Source organism: Felis catus, chromosome D3 (assembly GCF_018350175.1).
Source record: "Felis catus isolate Fca126 chromosome D3, F.catus_Fca126_mat1.0, whole genome shotgun sequence".
Taxonomy (NCBI): Eukaryota; Metazoa; Chordata; class Mammalia; order Carnivora; family Felidae; genus Felis; species Felis catus.
The window spans coordinates 72668154-72683488 of NC_058379.1; the positions used below are offsets into that span (position 1 = coordinate 72668154).

At 37.4% G+C, this 15335-nt stretch overlaps 1 long non-coding RNA gene across 1 annotated transcript; it reads right to left on the reverse strand.

Annotated features, from left to right (window-relative positions):
- Positions 1 to 1734: 1734 nt before the first annotated feature.
- Positions 1735 to 15128, reverse strand: LOC123381264. The gene is made up of 3 exons (XR_006588093.1): positions 14544 to 15128; positions 11375 to 11431; positions 1735 to 2201 (listed from the first exon to the last, which is right to left on the reverse strand). It is a non-coding gene; the product is annotated as an uncharacterized LOC123381264 (long non-coding RNA).
- Positions 15129 to 15335: the final 207 nt, after the last annotated feature.

Sequence of the window (15335 nt, forward strand, 5' to 3'; positions counted from 1 at the left end):
CGAATCTATGGAATGAATGAATGGATTTAATTTAATTTGTTGTTTCATTGACTATGAAAAATAAAGTACTGTATAAAATTAAGAGCCAAATATTTTTTTAAATAACATAATTAACATATTTATCAATGTTGGGTAGAACTCTTGTTCAATTCTATCTGATTTACATTCAATAGTAAAGTTTCCTCAATTTGAGCTTTTTCTCAATGTTTCACAAGAGTTTGACTTACGCTGATAATAAATTCAATAATATAATAAACACTAATGAAATTAAACACCTTATATGTACAACATGCTATATTAAAAACCTTATATACTTTATCTCATTTACTATGCAAAACAACACTCTGATGTCTGAAACACTATTATTGCTACTTTATTGATGAGAAAATTGAAACTAGGGTAATGATGTATCTTGCCATAAGTCATCTTTTTAGTGAAAAGCTGGGTCTTAAACACACTTCTGTCAGCTCTAAAATATGTGCTTTTTATCACCAAATTGAATAACATTCAATGGCTAGTTCTAAGAAATTCCTTAATGGAGTGTTTCATAAACTGTAGTGATTGTACAATCTACCTGGAGCTCTTGTTAAAATGATAAATCCTAGAGCCCTGTTCTAGAGATACTGATTCAGTTGGTCTGGGTTAGGTCTGAGAGTCTGTAACTTTAGCCACCTCCCCAGTTGATTTCTATTCTCATATCACATATTAATAAGAACTCTGCTTCTCTCAATAGAAAATCCAATATGAACTCCTAACTTAAATTTTAAAAAAGAAAGCATATTGGCTTAGATACCTGAACAACTTAGGGTAGACTAACTTTAGACACGTCTTTATTGTCAGATTGTACCAATAGTTCCATAATTGACTCTTCTTGGTTCTGGCTGGGATATCGATCCTATAGGTCCATTCCTGAACCAAGCATTGTGATCAAGTGGACAGAATTTGCTCTTTTCTTAATACTGTTTATTTACTCCTTCTTCAAGGCCCGGGGGGTGGGGGGTGTCAATTGAAGCCCATGAAGTGAGAGAGAATAGGGGAGGGTACAATTGATCACTATCAGAAGGAAGAAGTGGATGCTAGGTGGCAAAAATAACAAATGTACACTAGATTTCCCTAGGTAGAATTAAAAGTTATAAGAATAGACTGTCAACCGCTTTAAGAAACTATCAAAATCATATGACTGGAAAGTTTTCCTTATCATAGCCAGGGTATCTTAATCACTAAGGTTTTGTCCTCCAAACCTGTACATTCAGACAGATTACAACAAAACCATCAGTACGATTCATATCATCTTCATGTCTGAAGGAGATGAACTTATTGTATTATCCAATGCAGGGAGAAAGGAAATTGACCAAAATACGTCCTCTCATTTTGCAAAACAAGTCTTTCTCAACTCTTTTTTGCTTAAATAGTAAAAAAAAATAATAATAATCCTATATTTTGGGAGTAAAGTTTACTGGATTCATGTTAAATTATAAAGCCAATTTTTTGTAAATTCATATCTTGGAGTTTTTTGCTTCAGTGTGAAGAAGGAATATGTTTACTAAATTGAGATAAAATAGCTTTACTGCCTATTTGCAATTCTTGTTTAATTTTTTTTTTCAACGTTTATTTGTTTTTGGGACATAGAGAGACAGAGCATGAATGGGGGAGGAGCAGAGAGGGAGACACAGAATCGGAAACAGGCTCCAGGCTCTGAGCCATCAGCCCAGAAGCCGACGCGGGGCTCGAACTCACGGACCGCGAGATCGTGACCTGGCTGAAGTCGGACGCTTAACCGACTGCGCCACCCAGGCGCCCCTGCAATTGCTTAAAATTGGATATACTTTATCACTGAATATTTCCCAAAATATAACTTGATAACCATCTGGATTCAGTGCTTTCTTCCTGATACTTTTGTAGATAAATGGTTTCTTAATGACTCTTTTAATCCCAAAGGATGTATTAGACTCCAAAATTTCATGTTTAGATAACCCAAAAAGAACCCATTTGATTTCTGCAGCTTCTTTACCTATAATTGCATTTCAAAACTTTAGGGATATCAGAGTATTTTTCTCAGAAGTTCTGAATCCCGAGAAAAACCATAGCCAATATTATTGTTCTTCATTATTGTATATATGATATATATTGCTCTCCTTTATTCTCATCTTCTTTTTGAAATGGCTGTTGTCTCCTCTGTTCCTTGTTCTTCAACTCTGTACCTGTGGAGGTACAGAAAACACTGAAGAAATAACAATTTTCACATATTGAAGAAAGCTATCGAATAATATTTTTCTTCAAGTCATAAAGAAAGCAGATCTAGAATACAGTTCTCTAAAGACATCTCAAGATTTCTTATATAAGACAACATCTTACATTAATTTTCTCTATAAGTGTCTTATTTTTATTACCTTTTAATTTTTAATGTTTATTTATTTATTGAGAGAGAGAGAGACAGAGAGAGAGAAAATGTGTGAGTGGGAGAGGGGCAGAGAGAGAGGGAGAGAGAGAGTCCCAAAGAGGCTCTGTGCTGTCAGCACAGAGTCCGATGCAGGGCTTGAACCCCCAAACTGTGAGATCATGATTTGAGCCAAAATCAAAAGTTGGATGCTTCTTTTGGGATGAGTACTGGGTGTTGTATGGAAACCAATTTGACAATAAATTTCATACATTAAAAAAAAAAAAGAGTTGGATGCTTAACTGAGCCAACCTGGCACCCCTCCATAAGCATCTTTTGAGATAGGCATTTAATTCAATGTAGATAAGTGTGATTTAAAGGATAGTAGCTAAGACTATGCTGCAAACATGAGTTATAAATAACCATAAATATCTATGGATATGTAAAGCACCCCAGTTAAATAATTTTCCTTCCTTCCTAGCTTATATTTTATTTTTTTTTTTTAAATTTTTTTTTTATTTTATTTTATTTTTTGGGACAGAGAGAGACAGAGCATGAACGGGGGAGGGGCAGAGAGAGAGAGGGAGACACAGAATCGGAAACAGGCTCCAGGCTCCGAGCCATCAGCCCAGAGCCTGACGCGGGGCTCGAACTCACGGACCGCGAGATCGTGACCTGGCTGAAGTCGGACGCTTAACCGACTGCGCCACCCAGGCGCCCCCCTAGCTTATATTTTAATGTTAATACTAGATGAAGGAGTGAATAGACTGTTTCAGGTGATTACTTTGAACACAGATGAACCTCAGACTTTACGCCACTAAAAAAAGGGCCCCTGAACATGTTTCTTTATGTGTAAAAGTTGGAAAATGACAGCTATTTGCCGGCTGCTTTTGAACTTTAGATCTATAAATGTGCCCACACCTCAGAATACTCATTCCACACTTTCTAAACATCTTTCAGTTTTGCTCCTTCTGATACTGACAAGTACTGCATCTTAATACAGAATTATGCAAAATAATTTTATCATCCAAATATGAAAAAAGAAATGAGAAAAGTAAAACTTTTCTCCTCAAAACACAAGAATTAAAGGACCATAAAATGGAATAAATAGGAAGCGACTTTGAGCTCTTCTAGACCAATCTTCAAGAATGTATAAAATTTGGGTAAAATAGGTGAAGGGGTTTAAGAGTACACATACTGATGAGCCCTGAGAAATGTATAGAATTGTTGAAGCATCGTATTGCACACCTAAAATTAATATAACACCATGTTAACTATACTTTAAGAAAACATAAATTAATCTGAGGTTTAAAAAATCATTAAATTAAATTTTATGTTTATTTATTTATTTATTTTTTTTGTAATGTTTGTTTTTAGAGAGAGACACAGCCTGAGTAGGGGAGGGGCAGAGAGAGGGAGACACAGAATCTGAAACGGGCTCCAGGCCCTGAGCTGTCAGCACAGATTCCCATGCAGGGCTCAGACTCAAGAACTGTGAGATCATGACCTGAGCCACCCAGGTGCCCCAATGTTTATTTTTGAGAGAGAGAGAGGCGGAGTGAGAGCTGGGGAGGGGCAGAGAGAGAGGGAGACACAGAATCCGAAGCAGTCTCCAGGCTCTGAGCTGTCAAAACAGAGCCCAATGCGGAGCTCGAATCCACAAACCGTGAGATCATGACCTGAGCTAAAGTCGGACCCTTAACCTATGAGCCACCCAGGTGCCCCGAATTTAATTTAATTAAAAAAAAAGAATGTCCAACATGTGATTAGAATGCTAAGGCTTCTAGTAGTCTAATGGTGTCTCTTTCAGTTTCTAGGGACTAAAGCTGAACCTGAATAAAAATGGGAAGTTTATTGGTTCATATAATCAAACTACAAAAGCATCAGCAACCACATATACAAACCAGGCACAAAAAGTGCTCCCCCAAATTAGCCATTCCAACAAGACTGGACTACATCTGCAGCTGCTATTGGACTGCACCCTAGGAGGCTTGCACCAGCTGTAGCTAACAATCTGCGGGAAGAGCTCTGTGATCTACTTTGAGGAATGTGCTTTTACTTGGACCGAGCACTGTGGGCAGGTGGCCTCGTCTGGGCCAAGTGACCACACCTGTGCCTGGGGAGAAGGCCTTGTGGCTTGGCACCTGCAACCAAAGAAACATGGGCAGGCGGGGTCACTGATGAGGAGGGGAGGAAGGAGAAACCGCATGGGTGAAGGGACAGAGAGGTGCCCTTTCTACAACACGCTCTTTCTCCAAGACAGTCCTCTTTCTAGAAGCAAGTGTTCTGGAGTAGAAAAATTCAACGCTGTCCACTTCAGCATTCTACGTATTAAAGTCTAATTTAGACTAGAAAAATACCTAAATAAATTGTGAAAATAAATGAGAAAAATCATAAAACATAGATTTGTGTGTTGAACCACACATTTAATATAAAGGAGAGAGAAAATGTTTCCATTTAGAATTTATTTTTCTGCATCATGGAAGTGACAAAGGGGTCTTAAACAGGGAAATGTGTCCGGAAGAGGTCCTTTTGTTTTTCTAGTAAATTTCCCTGTTAGGGGTTGGCATTCCCCAGAGTGTTAAGAACAATCAAATCTCATTCAAAATGAGCATCAACTGTCATGAAAAAATAAAAAATTTATTGATGCTTTGTGTTCATGAATTTTTCTTCAGTATTTGAATGGTAAATGCCAGTAGAGGAACAGTTTGATTTCAGAATTTCCAGTCATTGCATGTAGGCTACTGCCAAAAGTGCTGTATTCACTATTCTAACCCCATGAGCCTTTCGACATAACATCCTTTGGGGAATTCATTCCTGATTATCCACTGTGTGCTCTGGGAATGCTTGATTACCTGAGACAGACACTGTCCTGAATGCATGGAGCTTCTGTTTACTGGGCCCAGACTTAGAGTCATGGAGGGCATCGCAGAAAATGTTACATGTAAACCGAAACTATATGATGAGTTCTGTGTTAAACATAGCTTTATCTCGCATAGGAGATGAAAGGGATACTGAAACATGTAACTATTTGTCACTTTGGCAAATTTTCAGTACTAGGTTTGAGTTGGCTTAAGAGGAAAGCATGATAACACACATAGGGCACCATTTCTATACTCTTCATCCTCTAAATGTGGCTAAGAGAAGGGTACTTGAGACATGTCCATTCATTTAACAAGCATTTGTTCAGCCTCCAACATGAGTCCCATATATATGGCACTTATGAATGAAGCTTGGTTTATCTGATCAGGATTTCCTAGACCAAAATACTGTTTGGTTCAAGATGGAAATAAAATATGGTGACTATTGCTGACAGTGCATTCATTCATTTAATATTTGTTGAGCAGCTTCTCTGGGTGAGGCACCACAGGAAGCAGTGGGAACACTACCATAATCTTAGCAATCATAGTAACAGCAGTAACAGGCATTTCAGAAGCATTATATTGACTGCCAGGTATTTCATTCAATAATTTGGGCAAGTTACTTAGCCCACCTCCCTTCTCCATAAAATGCAGCCAATAACCCCTGCTTACCAGGTGGGTTTATTGCAAGGATCTCTTAAAAAAAAAACACACAAAAAAACCACAACAATTTTCAAGCTATAAAATGCTATACACATCACGGGTGTGTTACTGTTATTATCAATATACCATTTTATACCTCTGAAGTATTTAATTTTTCTTCCCTTTCTTCTGCATGGTGCTTGTTCATAGAAGATCAATCTTCTATCCCTTCGTGAAGCAAAAGGTTCCCCAACCATTCTCCTCACAGTAGCTCATTCTGATCTTCCAGCTTTATCAGCCCCACTTAGCCTATCACACTAGTAACCTGCATCATGGGATTTGAGTAACCGTGTGCTCCAGCCTCTTGCCTTCTGTTAAGCGAATGTGTGCCAAGTTACTCAGGCAGAACTTCCCTGTGGGGTCACATATACAGTGTGAAGAGGGAAAGAGCTCAGCCAACGCCAGGAAGCAAAGCAAGTAAACACAGGGCTCTGTTAAATATCCTGTTAACTTTGTTGATAGGGCCCTACTTGACCTTTCCATGGCTGTGTCTCCCTGCGCCCCCTCAGCCGACATAAAGGCTGCTGGGTCTCCCGACTCTGACCACCTGTGCACTGTAGGCTGGCATGTTACCAGGAGGTCTGCTGGGTAGCAGTCAGAGTGGCCATTCACATGCACTAATAAGGCACATTTGAACCCAAAAAGCTACTGTGCTTTCAGCAACCCTGTGGCTATGATTAAATATAATTTTTGTGAGTAACTAAATTCAAATTATTGCTCTTAATTGGGCAGTGCAATTAGCAATTCAAGAACCCAAATATGGGGGCACCTGGGTGGCTTGGTCTGCTGAGCATCTGACATCGGCTCAGGTCATGATCTTATGGTTCGTGTGTTTGAGCCCCACATCAGGCTCACTGCTATCAGCCTGTCAGCACAGAACCCACTTTGGATCCTCTGTCTCCCTCTCTTTCTTTGATACTCACGCTCTCTCAAAAAATAAATAAAACTTAAAAAAAAAGAATCTAAATATGATTTTCCTGTGAGAACTGGCATGTAGGCCTTAAAAAAAAGGAAATGCTTCCACTATGGAAGTTGGTATGTAGATGTGGCATTGTCTGCAATTCTGAGGTAATATATTCTGAAAACATGCATGACTTTTCTGAAAGTACTAATAGATTTCAAGAAGATAGCTTTTATTTTCCCACTTATTATTAATCAACTTTGATGAGGTATATTGCTATTCTGGGTTGAGTATTGTCCCAAAAGTAGTATCCCCCCAAAATTTATGTCTACCCAAAACCCCAGAATATGACCTTATTTGGAAATAAGGTCCTTGTAGGCATAATCAAGTTAAAGTGAAATGGGTCTTAACCCAATGGTTGGTGTCCTTTTTTTTTTTTTTATTTTTTTTTTCAACGTTTATTTATTTTTGGGACAGAGACAGAGCATGAACGGCGGAGGGTCAGAGAGAGAGGGAGACACAGAATCGGAAACAGGCTCCAGGCTCTGAGCCATCAGCCCAGAGCCCGACGCAGGGCTCGAACTCACGGACCGCGAGATCGTGACCTGGCTGAAGTCGGACGCTTAACCGACTGCGCCACCCAGGCGCCCCTGCCCAATGGTTGGTGTCCTTTTAAGAAGAGGTAAGTTTGGAGACAGAGACACAGAAAGGAAAATGCCATGTATCAATGGAGCAGAATGGAGTTATGTGGCCATCAGCTAAGGAATCCCTAGGATTGCCTATGGACACCAGAGCTGTAAGAGCCAAGGAAAGATCCTTCCCTACAGCCTTCAGAGAGAGTGGGGTCCTACAACACTTTGCTTTGGAACTTCAAGCCTCCGGAACTATGAAAGAATAAATTTCTGTTGCGTTAAGCCACTCAGTTGGTGGTCCTTTGTTATGGCAGCCTTAGGAAACTAATATAATTACATAAAATAATAAGCACCAGTTTTAAGTGTACAGTCCAATGAGTTTTGACAAATATATACACCGTGTAATCCCTACCAAAATAAAGATATAGAATATCCTCAGGAGCCTAGAGTTCCCCTTTGTCCCTTCTAAAGCTACCCCTCCAAAGCCCCCCGGACACACACCCAGCCTCAGAAAACTTCTGGCTGCATTCATGTCATTAGGTCTATTCTAGAATGTTATATCAATGGAATCACATAGTGTGTACTTTTTTCTGTCTAGCTTCTTTCATTCAGCCCAGTGGTTTTGAGGTCCATCCCTATTGCATGTCGCAGTATTTTGTTCCTTTTTATTGCTGAGTAGCATTCCATTGCATGGAAATACTACAATTTGCTTATCTATTCCCCTGTTGGTAGACAATTTTGGTTCTTCCTGTCTGGACTATTATGAATAAAGCTGCTATAAATATTTGAACACAAATTTTTGGGGTGTACATGTGTTTTCATTTCTCTTAGGAAATTCAGATGTCTAGGAATCTAGGAAGATATTTCCTAGATCTCTAGGAAAATAAAATCATATGGGTCATATGGTACTTACATGTTTAATTTTATAAGAAACTGGTGAACGGTTTTCCAAAATGGATGTACTATTTTATATTGCCATCAGCAATGTCTGAGAGTTCTGGTTGTTCACCTCCTTATATATACTTGATATTGCCAGCCTCTTTAATTTGAGCCATTCCATTGGATATGTAATGGTATATCACTGTGGTTTTAATATTCATGTTTTGATGGTTGAATATCTTTTATGTGCCATTTGCACATCTTCTGTTTTGAAGTCCCTGTCCAATCGTTTCCTCATTTATTTAATTGGGCTGTCTATCTTTTTTTTTATTGAGTTGTGAGTGTTCTTTATAAATTCTGCATCAAGTACTTTGTCAGAGATATATGTACAGATGGTCCCTGATTTACAATGGTTTGACTTACAGGTTTTTGGCTTTACTATGGTGTAACATGACAACAACTGACACATGGGCAACCATTCTGTATCCATACACCATTCTGTTCTTCACTTTCAGTGTTGTATTCAATACATTACATGAAATAGTTAATGCTCTAGGATAAAACAGGTTTTGTGTGAGATGATTTTTCTCAACTGTAGGTGAATGTAAGTGTTCTGAGCTTGTTTAAGGCAGGCTAGACTAAGCTATGATGTTGGGTAGGCTAAATATATCATATAAATTTTCAACTTAAGATATTTTCAGTTACTGGGACATAACCCCATCATAAATCAAGAAAGATCTGTACTGGGATACTTTCTCAACATCTGGCTTTCCCTTTATTTTCTTAATTGTGTATTTCAAAAATCAAAAGATTTAAATTTTGATAAAACTAATTTATCAATGCTTTTCATTTATTGTTTATGCATTTCATGTTCTGTGAGATAATAGAAAAAACATATATATTGATCATTATTCCCAGTTCCCGGCACAAAGCTTCTGAAACGCTTGGAATTTCCTAAGTAATAAGAGCACTGGGAGGATCTTTTGTTGTAATATTTAGTCTTTGCTTCCAGTTTCTTTCACAGAACTCCTGAAGCTCTTGTAATTTCCTGGGTGATAAGAGTGTCTTTTGCTCTAATGTGGTATCTCTGAGTAGGCTCCTGGACAGCTCCTGGGTAAGTGTTGGTCACCAGAAGACCAAGCCACCATTAGAAGTGTAGAATTTTCAACCCCACGCCTTTTTATCTTAAGAAGGAAGAAAGGCTGAAATGGAATTAATGATTGATCCCACCTGGTGATGAAGCCTCCATAAAAATCACAAAAGTACAGGGTTTAGAAAGCTTCTGGGTACACGTGGAGGTGCTGGGGAGGCAAGTAGCTGGAGTGAGAATCTCTGTGCCCCTTCCCAAGTACCTTGCCCTATGCATCTCTTCTGTTTAAATGTTCATCTGTATGTATCCTTTATATCCTTTTATAATAAACCAGTACACACCAATAAATTGTTTTCCTGAGTTCTGTGTGCTGCTCTAGGAAATTAATTGAACCAGGAGAGGGTTGTTGGGACCTCTAGCTTCTAGCCAGTCAGAAGCACAGGTGACAGTCTGGACTTGTGACTTGCATCTGATGAGGATGAGAGTGAGGGTGGTCTTGTGGGACTGAGCCCTTAACCTGGAGATCTGGTGCTATCTCCAAGTAGATGGTGTCAGAATTGAGTCAAATTGTAGGACACTCAGCTGGTGTCATGCAGAATTGCTTGGTATGGCATAAACCCACATCCATGTGGTGAACAGAAGTGTCAGAAGTATTATGTGTAAAAATAAAGGAGAGACACACAAGAGGTAGGGACTGAGGTTTTGTCTAATTCAAGAGGGGAAAATTAGGTAGTGTTCTCTTTTTTTATGTTTTTTTTTATTTTTGAGAGAAAGAACATGCATGTGAGTGGGGGAGGGGCAGAGAAAGAGGGGGACCGAAGATCCGAAGCAGGCTCCCTGCTGTCACCAAGCCCAAGGTGGCCCTAGAACACAAGATCCTGAACCTGAGCCCAAGTTGGATACTGACTGAGCCACCCAGGCACACACACACCCCACCTCCAGTAGTGTTTCTAATACATGTCCTAAGAAAATTTTTCTACTCCAAGGCTATTTAGCCCTGTTTTCTTCTAAAAGTTTCATAGTTTTAGCTTTATATTTATTTCTATGATCCACTTAAATATATTTTTTATGTGTGGTATGAGTTATGTTCAAGATTTGCTTTTTTTCCATATGGATATTCAATTCTTAAAGCAACACTTATCTTAAAAATATACTTTCTTCATTAAATAACCTTGATACCTTTGTTAAGAAATCAATCCACTACATATGTGTAGGCCATTTTGGACTCTCTATTCTGTGTCAGTGGTCAGGATATCTTTCTTCTTTTTTTTTTTAATGTAATTGGTATTGACAATGAACATGTTAAAATGACCCTCCTTTATTGGTATGCTCATCAATTCTACAAATATTTAAGAACCACCTTATATTCAAGGCATTATATCAGACTCTCTGAAGTATGTAAACCTGATTAAGATGATATCACAGTTCTTGACAATGGTATACTTTTAGAACAGAGTCCAGAATACAGGTATTGATGAGTATATTTATGTGGGGTTGGGGCTGGTGGTGTCAGGAAATGGGTTTATGATCCATTGAAACTTTATTCACAATCTGCTATATGTGTGCCTGAGTGCCTTTTGTTAGATTTTTAAAGGAGTGGGGAAAACTGTACCCAGAAGAACAACCTATCCTGAAATAAATCTACTGCAAAGCATCAAAAAAATGTTGCTGTCATGTCTCTCAAGAAGCATAATGGCAGAATTAGGAAGAGCAGAATTATGAATGGCAGAAAACCAGTTAATGTGTTTTTTCCTTTAAAAAATCAGTTCACTGACTAAAATATATATATATATATATATATATATATATATATATATTTGCCATTTTATGGACTTTAAACAAAATGTTTTTCACTTATAGACAGGTAATCTGATTTCATTTCTTTTAGATAATTCTATAGATGAGAAGTTTCTAGTCAATGTACACACTTACCTGTCTTCTCTGGCTCATGACGTATTTTTTCTGAGCTAATCTTATATTGACATATTTCTGAAACATAAAAGGAAATCAACCTAAATTCTCATGTCAAAAACAAACCCACAATATGGGTACTTAATTGATGTCGAGAGAAAATTAGCAGTAACAAGTTCAACATTATTTACCTAAGAAACAAAAAGCATAGAAGCTACAGTGCAAGACAGCAATCTCTCTTTCATCTCATTGTGGTGCAGATCAAAACAGGGTATCATTAGGGACTAATTTTCCACAGGACACACATGAGTGTAACAAACACCTACATGCTTGTGGAAATATCTACATAAAAATACTAGTATGGGAGAGAATAGAAAGTTTATTCTATGAGAGAAAAATAATGTAGAATTAGGTAGTTATTCTGGCTTCTGTGCCTAAATGGTATTGACTATCCTCTGGTTAAAATCTCCTTTTCCATATTCTTCTCACGAGGCACTATTTTAGTTTTCTGACAATTACATTAAGCAGTATTATAAATCTTGTGTTTCCCTACCTATTAAACTGGGTGCCATCCCTGTTCTACTGCCTCAAAATGATTTTCATCTTTCCACTAGTTAATGTATAGAATCTATATAATTTTGGAGTGTATCTGGCATGAGGAAGGTCCTAAACCATACCTTTGTAACTGAATATCCTTCCTTGTCTATGGAGGAATTCTTAGAGATTACAAAGAAAATAAAATGTGTCTTCTGAGAACAAATATTACCTAATTTATGGGGACGTTTCCTTACTACTCTTCCTTCTTCTAATAACATTCCTCTTTCTACTTCTGCACCTTCTGATACCACGTGATGAGATGTATATCTGTTTTGAAGTGGCAAGACAGGATTTGGAAACATGATAATAATTTGGGCTGAAGTGAGAGGGCTCCTAATGTAGGAATTAAGTTTTTTTTCTGTGTTAATGAAGACTTTTGAGATGCATGTGAGCTCTCACTCTATGAACATCCCTACATGAGGGTAATAATTACAATACTCCAAAATAACTACAATTGATTGTTTTGTGATGTCTATAAGTAGTCCCAAGGCTCCCAAGGGCCATTACAACCCTAAGTCCTTGTGTTATTAAGAGAAATTAATCAAAACATTCACCCACGGTCAGTTCTGAATATAGTTAAACAGTTTATTTCTCCCTAAATACATGAATAAGGTTTTTTTTTTTTGAGAAGAAAAAAATGCATATGCATATGACCTAAGTATATTCTATATATAGAAAAAACTTCACTGATTGAAACCACTGGGAAGAAACCATCATGATTAGTATAAAACCAAAGCAGTTATGTAATGTTTTAAAAAAAAGTGCAGGTTAATGACTTTTAAGTAAATATAGTAACTTGAAGAAGGTTAACAAATTGTTGTCAAGCAGAATTCTTTGATGATCGGCCTAATGAATGGATAATAAATAGACTTCTTTCAAAGGAGCACAGCAATTATATGTATGTTAATGGTACTTCTAAAGTCCTTTAAATCAGCCAGTCCTACAAAATAGGCTAAACATTTGCCCTACAATCTTAATTGTACAATTTATTTGCTTAGATATCATTTGATTTTAAATGCACACATAGCATAAAAGTGAATTCTGTATAATTTAAATAAATTCTCTACACCAATACCCAATAGTTCCAGGTTTCATAATGGTCAGAATTAAAGAGGTTCATGGTGATTCTGACTATTGTTGATATTTCCACATAGGTTGTATGAAGACAGTTTCTATAGATAGTTGTCAATCTGGAAAAGATGACAAAGTTTCACCCTTTCGGAGCTACCATTTCTTTGGAATACACATTTTTACATGTGGCCAAATAACAAATTAAATTGACAGATAAGATAGTAGAGTAGAATTCGGGTTTGGAAACAGGCAGACACTGTTTGGAAACAGGCAGAAGCTCTGAGATCATAAGCCGGGTATTTAACTTCCATAAGCCTTAGTTTCCTCATCTACAATATGGAAACCACCATGCAGAAATGTTTACACAGGATGAAAAGAGATGATTATAAAGCTCCTAGCATGATAAGTAGCAGATAATAGATAATAAATGATAGCTAATGCTCTTAAATTTTTGGTTTTGTGGTTGTACTATGGAATAAGAAAAAACAAAAACAAACAAAAGAAAAAGAACTCTGATGCCAAAGTTCTTCCAGCCATGAAGCCATGAAGCCATGCCTTCCCAGCCATGCAGAGGCATTGAACACTTCTAACATGCAATTCTAACATTTGCTCTAAAATAGGAAAGAAATTATGTGGAATGTACAAATTTGTCAAGCCACGCACATGAATAAAAATGAAAATTTTATGCAAGTTATTAGAAAAATAATACATGAAACGGCTGAGAAACTGCAGAGTGACCAGGCCTGAACAAACTCCCCAACCTCGAAGCCAGCCAGATTTCAGAAGATAGTAACAAGCACTATCTTGTTGTCATCTTTATCTCTGAGCTGATTTACTCAAACAAAATTCACATTATTTGGCTACATGAATGTCTGAAATGAATAAAATTTATTAGCGCTGAGGAGAAATGCCATCTTTTTGTATATAAAATATAATATCCTCTCTTGACCAATAAAACACCAACCCAAGATAAATTTATTAGGAAACCACCATTTTAAATTCAGGCTAAAGCTTTAGCACATGCTATTTATCACGAGTTAGTTTATTCTCACATCATATCTCTCTGTGTTTAAATGTGATATAATAGAAAATGCTTTCATTAATCCCTTCTGACATACTCCAGTAAAATTCCCAAGGTCTTAGAAACACAGAGAGAAAAGTGGTAGTTTGGAACTCATTCTCAGATCTATCCTTGGATCATCCTTTAGAGATAATGTCAGGGAAATGGAACATTTGTGCAGGATAACGGTTACCTCCTGTTACAATAATACTGAAATAGAGAATTTTTTCAAATCAAAAAAGGGAAAGCAGTGATGTTTATTTTCAAAGTGGAGATCATGTTTGTCTAGAATATTCTCTCTACCACTCACACTTCATTTCTTTTTCATAAATTCCATGGATAGTTGAACAAAATAGTTTTCTCTTCCAACTTGATCTCTAGGAATCACCATTTGTTTGATTCATGAAGGAGTTAATCAAATTTGGTACAACACTGAGGAATATAATTACACCTGAAATTTACCTTAAGGCTTGGTCCACGGTTTAGACATCTGTGATGATCTTTTTCATGTATCAGCCTGGCTAGGCTGCAGTCCCGTCATTCAGCCCCCACTCATTCAACTGAGCACTAATCCAGGGATTGCTGTAAAGGTATTCTGTAGATAGGATTACACTCTGTTAAGGGTGAACCTGACTCAATCATTGAAAAGGAAACAAATTGGGCCTGTGGACAGCACCTTCAACCTGTGCCTGAGAATTCCAGCCTGTTCTTCTTGATGGCCTAACCTACTAATTTCCAACTTGCCCAGCCGGCCCCACAGTCGTGTAAGCCAATTCACTGCAATAAATCTCTTAATATATATCTCCTACTGATTCTGCTTCTCTGATTGAACCCTGACCAATCCCATATCTTTTTTAAAAGTCCCTATTTAAAAATCAAACTTGAGGTTGGTCCAGTTTATTACACTAATATGGGGCCTGAAGTATAAAAAACCGCTTATTTAGCATACATTGAAAAAAAAAATCTTAGAAATGATTGATTACCTGCAATCTGCTGAATATTTAAATCTATTAAATTCAGTATTTCTGAATCCAGCCAACTAACATATTTCTCTAATTATGGAAAAATGTGACCTTATGAAGATAGATGAAACCTTCTTTTTTTAACCACGGTTATGTCTGTTAATGCCTAGGAGATAGTAACCTGATACATAAACTTTCTAACTATGTGGTTGTTATAGCCCTCTGATTTGACCAAAATATTGAGGTTTAAGCTCAGACTCCATTATTTGATACCCTTTGGTAGCATGAATAG